Genomic DNA, 7748 nt, shown 5'->3' with positions numbered 1-7748 from the left:
AAAAAAAAAAAAAGAAAAGATTTGCATGTCACATTTTGTGGTGTTTTCTGGGTTGAGAGAGTAGCAAACCATTTTCACAGGTCACTTAAGGCCACTCACAGGAAGAGCTATGCCCAATCTCAATTGCTATCTCAGTGTATTTGGTTGGGGGGGAGGTTGGCATGGTAAGCCCGGGGATCTTACCCTTGGCCCTTACACCTGTTTGCAGGTGCTTTAATTTGCTGAGCTATTTGGCTGGCTGTCCAAGTTGTTATTTTCCAATGGATTTAAAATAAGGAGAGGCTGATTTGTTGTTGCTTGTGGTAAACTCAAGAAGCTATTTTTGGAAAAAGAAATCCTTCTCCACTGATGGTGAGGGTGTAGACTAGAACAACCACTATAGAAATCAGTTTGGAGATTACTAAAAACGCTAAGATTAGGGATCCCATTGAACCCAGCTATTACTTTCCTGCATATTTTTCCAGAAGAGCTGAAAATATCATATCATAGTGATATATGTGCACTCATGTTCATGGCAGCATACTTTGTCATAAATGAACAACCCAAATTCCCATCACATGCAGCACAGATAGAAAGATTTGGTATTTTTATGCAATGGAGTAATACTTAGCTATTAAGAAAGATAAACTCTACTGTTTTTTTGTTTTGTTTTGTTTTGTTTTGTTTTGTTTTGTTTTGTTTTTGGTGAACCAGGGATTGAACTCAGACCCTTGTGCTTGCCAGGGAAGTGTTATTGTACTGAGCCATCTCCCCAGAGCCTCAAGACTTTTATAGTTAAATGGAGACCATAAGTGAAATATACCAGATCCACATATGTCAACTAGAGACCAAAAGTGAACTATACCAGATCCACATATGTCAACATAGTATTGTCTTGCTATTGTAAGAACTTAAAAGAGCAAATAGGATCTGACAATTACAATAGATACTGTGAAAGGGAAAGACACTGTTCAAAGAGAAGGAACAATGGGGATGAGGAAAAAGAGAAAAGAAAAAAAGGAAGGAAAAAAGAAATATGTATGTGTGTACATAAGATCACTTGGATAATTGTACTACTGATTTCTGCTGGTTTATTGAAAGAAGCAGTGCTCATATTTTTTTCTCTCCCTTTTAAATTTTTTATAATTTTTGACCAATCTTACAGGCTTATATATGGCAATATGAGAAACTAATTTGAAGATGACAATATTCAATATAGCAACCATTGTTTAATTCCTATCATTGTCTTTAGTGAAATTCTGTATCATTTCTAATGGGTTTTTTTTTTACTAATTTATATATTCTTCATAAAAATAAAAAAGAAACTGCTCTTGTGACACAACCAAGAAGGTAAAGCAGTAGCACTTTATATACTATCTCGCACCCTCAAAAGTATGTACTTCTTCTAAGGTAGAGAGCAAATCTGTGTTCTGCTACCAGTTCCAGGTGGTGCTCTTGGCCTCCTTGTTGGTGAAGAAGACTCAGCCAACCCTAGTGATGCTGTAAGCCCAGGAGCAGGGCAGGGAGAAGATCCACTCCTGACTGAGATCAGCTGCCATGCAGATTCTTTTGTGTTACAAAATAAGCAGTAATATTTTAATATTTGCTAAATCAATGAATTATTTTGTTTGGAGAAATAAAACTTTAATTCTCCTTAAATGATATTTAGTCAATTTGAAATAATTGTTTTCCTCTTTGCAATGATTTTAACATTTTCAAACACATTAACAAATAAAATGCAATATTCATTTGTTGGCTATTTAATGCATTTAATATTTCATGCTTGCTGTTGTAGGGAAAAACAATATGAATACAGTAAGACCAAACCACTAATGAATTTATATGACATACTCATATAAAAATTTATAAGAAGAAAAGATCAAATTTCTAGTCCCACAAGAACATGACTGAGATAGTTAAACACAAGGCTTCAAGGTAATATATTGCCACAGAGACCAAGAAGGGTCATTGAAGAGGGGACCCTGGCTCAGGATGAGAATGAGAATGGCTTCAATAGATAGAGATGTGTTAAGGTACTTCCAGGAATGCGAGTGACCCTTCTGGCTGCTTTTAAGATGAGAATGACATAGCTCTGTGCCATAAGATTTTGTGGATGACAAAGATGACAAGGAACAGTGGTGCATATGCTAGCTTAATTACAACACAGCTACTGCTTGTCAAATTTATGTGCAGAAGACCAACTTTTACATGCATTATTCATACAACCCTCTTAACCATCTAAGTAAGTAGGTATATGCTGTCCTCCTATGGATTCAGTCAACTGTAGAAGGAAAATATTTTGAACACATAAGGAATTTTTGTCTTATCTTTATTCTCTCAATAGTACAATATAACTACTCTTTTCATAGTATTTTCTTTATATTATAAATTGTAAGTAATCTAGAAAGGAGTATGTGGGTAAGCTATGTGTAAAAACTATGGCATTCTACTTGAGAGACCTGAGAAGCCTTTATGTTGGTATCTGAGGTGGGACCTAGAACCCAACCTCTTGGATGCTAAGGGATTATTATAGTATTGTTTGCATTTCACAAGTGAAGAAATGTAAAGTAGTGCCAGCTTGAAAGAAAGTAGTCTATGAAAGGATATAGATTATGAATATTAAAATTTTGGATTTTGGTTCCATAGGCTCAAATCCTATTTCTTTTATGAAGTCCTAGGCAAATCTTTTAATCTTTTGTTGGTTTATTTTCCTGATCTATAAATGGATTTGAAAGAAAAATTTTATGAGGAAATAATGAGTCAGTTAATAGATGAAAGGATTACAGTGTCAAGCAAATGGCAAGTAGTATTAGTAATAAGAAAAATTTCTAACTTAGAAATCAAGTGGATGTTATTGAAGGGTCTACCCTCCCTAACTGGATTCCATCTTACCTTTCTTATGTATATATCTCAATCCAACAGTTACACCTGCTACTTTGCCATTTCATCAACTGCCTTACAAATGAATTATTTCTTCTTCAGTTACTAAAACCAATACAGATCAACCTACATCAGATTCCATAACAACACTGCCCAAATGAATATTTTTTCATAGAGCCTTGAGATAATAAAATACATTCACATATTGAGGGAAAACTATGTAGTATAATTTTTTATATATTATGTCATACTGGGTCGAACTTGTGAAAAAGCCATATTTGTAAATTGAATTGTATAAAAATATTCAGATCATTCATTTACTAATTCATTAGTTTACTTGATTTTTAAGTACCTTCTATACACAAGACACAATACAATGTACAAAGAATATCATATTTTCTACTATTAATAAGCATAATGTATATTTTCTAGAGTTTAATTTTAACTGATAATAAAACTTCACCAACTATAATAAGAAAAATATTTATGGCAATACATTATGGGCTTGTACTATGTCAAGATAACTGAAATAGATTTTTATCTCAAAAGTTGAATTAGTCATCAACTTCTATGCAAGCAGTTATCCTAAAATTTAGCAGCACATTACAACAAACATCTCTCTCAAGCAGTGTGCACAGATGAGGAATCCAGGAAGTGGGTGCACTGCAATCTCTGGCGCAAGGTCTCTCATGAAGTTAAATCAAGTGTTTAGGCCAGAAGAGTCATTTGAAGGCTTGAACAAGAGCAGAAGGTCCGCTTCCAGCTCAGCCTCTCACCAAGCTGCTGCTGGGCGGCCCCAGGTTCTCGCTGGCTTTTGTAGAACATTTCAGGCTCCTCAGGTGGGACGTTTTCCAGGGCTAGTCCACCCCTAGCAGCTGATTTTCCCCAGAGCAAATGATCTGAGAGAGAAGCAAGGAAGAAAACACTGACTTTGAGGATCCAGTCTACAAAGCTGCACTCTCCTTTTCTCTCTTTGTTAGAAGTACCTAATTGCTAAAAGAGTACACAAAGTGATATTTTAAGTGCCTTTATTTACCTATCGCACAATGTGTCCACATAACATTACATTAAACCCCATAAATACAACTGCAGTGAGGATTAGGCTCCACCTTTTGAAAAGACAACTGTTAAAGCCTTTATGGCCATGTTTTTAAATTACCACAGAAGTGATGTTAGTATACCATTTTTAAAAATGTTTTTGGTACAGAGTCTCACTACCCAGCTTGGACTCTTAGTGATCCTCCTGTTTTCAGTCTCCAGTGCTGGGATTACAGGCGCTCATCACCATACACGGTGGCGGGGCTGGAACTGCATGTGGTTCTGACAATTAAACCTTGGTCTCTACACTTGCCTAAGCAGGCACTTAGCCCAGTGAGCTATCTGGCTGGTGTTAGTATCTTCTTTGAACAATTCATTTAAACATTTTCTAACCTTAGCGAATTCTGTGCTTACATGTAGTTGTCACTTTATTACTTTTAGTTTGTTAGTACATGAGTGTGGTATACGTTTACCTTTCTTTGGGAAGTTGGTACATGCATATAACTAATCCAAATCCCTTTTCTACCCCTTTTACATCACCCCATCTTTCTCCCCCTTCCCTACTCCTTGGTCTCCTTCCTTATTTTGTTTGTAGCATATAAAATTTAGATTCCTTGTGTAGAGTGGTACATACACGTAACACATCCTATTTCCTTTTTTTCCTCTTCATTCCATCTCCCTTCCCTCTTTTTTTGTTCACAACTTTTAAATCACAGCCTATTTCCAGATTTAAAAAAACACATTCATTTAAAAATATTTAATAAATTAGCAAAGTTAGAAACAAATGAATCAACCATAATTCCACAGTCTAAACCTAAAAACTTTTAACATGTTTTTGTTTAGTGTGTGCATTCATTAATAGTTAGTGTGTACATACATATAAACACAAATAAATCTTAAGGACAGTATATATTTGTGATATATATATATGTATATATTATTTATATATACATAAGAATTTAATTCTATAAAGTTTTAGAAAACAGAATTCTTATAACATTCAATGTTTCCTTCCTTAACCCTTTTTCCTTAATTTTTGAATATGTAGGCTCTTTACTTCCTTTTATCACAATAACTAACAGTGCAATTAATATGTTTGCAAAGCTGGGCAGATAGCTCAGTGGCAGTGTGCCTGCCTCCCTGGAAAGTGCAGAATCCTGAGTTTGATTCCCATTAGCAACAACAAAAAGAATTGTAAAATGTACCCATTAAAAAAATTAATACATTTGCAGAATGCCTTTACACCTACGATTATTTCCATATGATAAATGTCTACAAGTAAAATTATAGAATAAATTTACTACAATCTGTATTCAAGAAAAATTGCATTAGCTTGTATTTATACTTCTTCCACATTTTTGAGTGTCCATCTCATTGTGATTTGTTGAATAAGTACTAAAAGTCTAGCATGCTGTTGATATGATAATTACTGTTTTATTGTCTCTCAGTTCCAAATTACTTGGTGCCATGTCTGAGAATGGATATAGTGCTTCCTTTGTGGTTTACATGATGCCATGCTATGTCAGCAGAGGGTACAAGAACAATACTGCAGAAGGATGAAGTCTTCCGATTTTCAGAGGTTGGTGGGTCAGGCGCCTGGATGCAGGATGGCTTCCTCCACTACTCTGCCAGAGTGGCTTCTCCAGTGCTATGTGTCAGTGGCATGCATCTTTTTTCAGCACTTATGCCCCTGCCTGCTTTTTCATCTTTTGATTTGACCACTAGTGGTACACCCTGGAGCCCCAGTACAGGATTATTGCTTAGCTTCAATGGCTACTATCTGCAAACATCTCATAAATGTGCACAGTCACAGAGAGGGGCCTTCATGGCCATCCATCCAGCAAGCAGTTTTCCTGACAATTGCTCTGTACAGCCTCAAAGATCCCCCAGTCCAAATCACACACTTACATGAGATTCCTACAAGAGGTCCTTCCAGCTCCTAGTCCAGAAACATCTAGAGAAGTGCCCCTGACCTTTGTGTTCACCTTTAACAAAGCTCCAGGTCCTTCTGCATGCTCAGCTGTCCACACCCTTGAGGGTTGCTACTGATCACTGGCAAGTGAAGTGCAGCTCAGACCTGGACAACCAGCAAACTTCTATCCAGTGGCTGCAATCTCACCATCTCTACAGAATTCAGAAATGTTTCTTCCTTTTACAAGTTTGCCCCCTTGGTTTTAAGATACCTTTTAGAGTTCAACCTTGTCATATCCTAATGATTCCCTCTTTGTAGTATTAGAGGTTCAACCTAAGATCTTGCATGTATGAGGCAAGATCCTACCCCAACTCTGGTAAAATTTTATTTTGAGCAAAGGTCTCAACATGTTGCCCAGGCTTGCCTTCAACTTTCAGTTCTCCTGCCTTAGCTTTCCAAGTATCTGAGACTATAGTTGTGGGTTACTATGCCAGAGAGTTTAATAATTATTCTTTATACTATAGAATAATGAATTATGTGTTAAAATTAGTGCATGGTTTCTGTCTATTGGTTGATCACAGACTAATAAATTTGATCATTGTGAAGAAATAACTTTGCATTTCATAGCCATTTGCATTTCTTCTGTAATTTTTCTTTACATACTATCTATGTTCCCCTATTCCCATGTAAGGCATTTTTCTTATGAAATTTGTAGACTTTCCATATATTGAAAAATAATCTTCTGTCATGTTTATAGAAGGCAATTGACACTACCTTAATTTTTTTAATAAATAAACTGAATTTCAATTATTCCATTTGCTTATCTTGGTGAGATGAAACCAAGATAAAAAGATAAGCCTCTAGGTCTTACTGGATTTTTCTAGGATAAGAAGCATTCTATACATTAATTTTCTCTAGTTTAGATTTTGGTGATACTGAAAACTATTGGTATTGTCTTACAAATATTTCACAGGGTTTCACCTGGGTTTAGTACATATTTAACCTTATTTCTCAGTACATGTAATGTGATGAATCAAATTAAAATGATTAGGAGAAATGTAAATGGAAGTAGCTTAGAGAATGGAATAATGTTGCACAAAATTTTATTCCAATATAGATTTATAGCTATAATCATAGATTACAGGGGTAGCATTGCTTTGTTCTTGCATTGCTTTCTAAATTGAGTTGAGCAGAACTCAAGTGTAGAATAGCAAGGTGCCAGGATGGCCGAGTCCAAATACCTGCCTAGCAGAGCTGCACATTCCTACTTTGTCCATTGTCTTCGCTCATAAACCAAAAGGTATCTGTGGCCAAGACTTATTTGGCAAATGCAATATAGTAAGTCTCTTTGGGATATTTGTCTGAACAAGTAAAGAAAATGAATTACACTGATTTTAAAGGGCTTAGTAATAGTTTTTAAAGTAATCACTAGAACAGAGTAAAAGGGGAGAAAGGGCCAAGGTTGAGAAAATTACAATCTGTATTTCTTAACTGAGTCCATCATCTATTCTTTCCCAAAGAACAGATATCTTCAGACTTACAGTCATTCAAAACCATCAACCTATATACAGTCACATATTCTCCGAAAATGCTAGAGCTATGGTATTTCACCCTCATATCCTTGATGGTATATGAATGCACTTCTTGTTAATTTCAAGAACTGGCAGCATCTGCTTCTCATCATTTCTCAGCTGGTTGATGATGCTTCAGTTTTCTTTAAGTTCAAGTGAAAAGAAGTTGAAACAAAGGCTAGCCAAATAGATCAGCAGATTAAAGCACCTACAAGCAGGTGCAGGGGCCAGGGTTCAATCCCTGGGCTTGCCATGCCGGCCCCTCCCCCAGGACAGGCTGAGATGGCAAATGATACTGGGTGTGGAGGTGCATGCCTGTAATCCAAACTCTTGGAAGCTGTAAACAGGAGAATCACTATGAGTTTGAT

The 7748-nt window shown here is 36.0% G+C and overlaps 1 pseudogene; it reads right to left on the bottom strand.

Annotated features, from left to right (window-relative positions):
* Nucleotides 1-1538, bottom strand: part of LOC111813879 — a 1804-nt pseudogene extending 266 nt beyond the window's left edge.
* Nucleotides 1539-7748: the final 6210 nt, after the last annotated feature.

This window comes from Octodon degus, unplaced genomic scaffold (genome assembly GCF_000260255.1).
Source record: "Octodon degus isolate 3935 unplaced genomic scaffold, OctDeg1.0 scaffold00235, whole genome shotgun sequence".
In the NCBI taxonomy this organism is placed as follows: domain Eukaryota; kingdom Metazoa; phylum Chordata; class Mammalia; order Rodentia; family Octodontidae; genus Octodon; species Octodon degus.
Note: the sequence above shows the minus strand (reverse complement) of the source record. Positions and strands in the feature narration are given on the sequence as shown.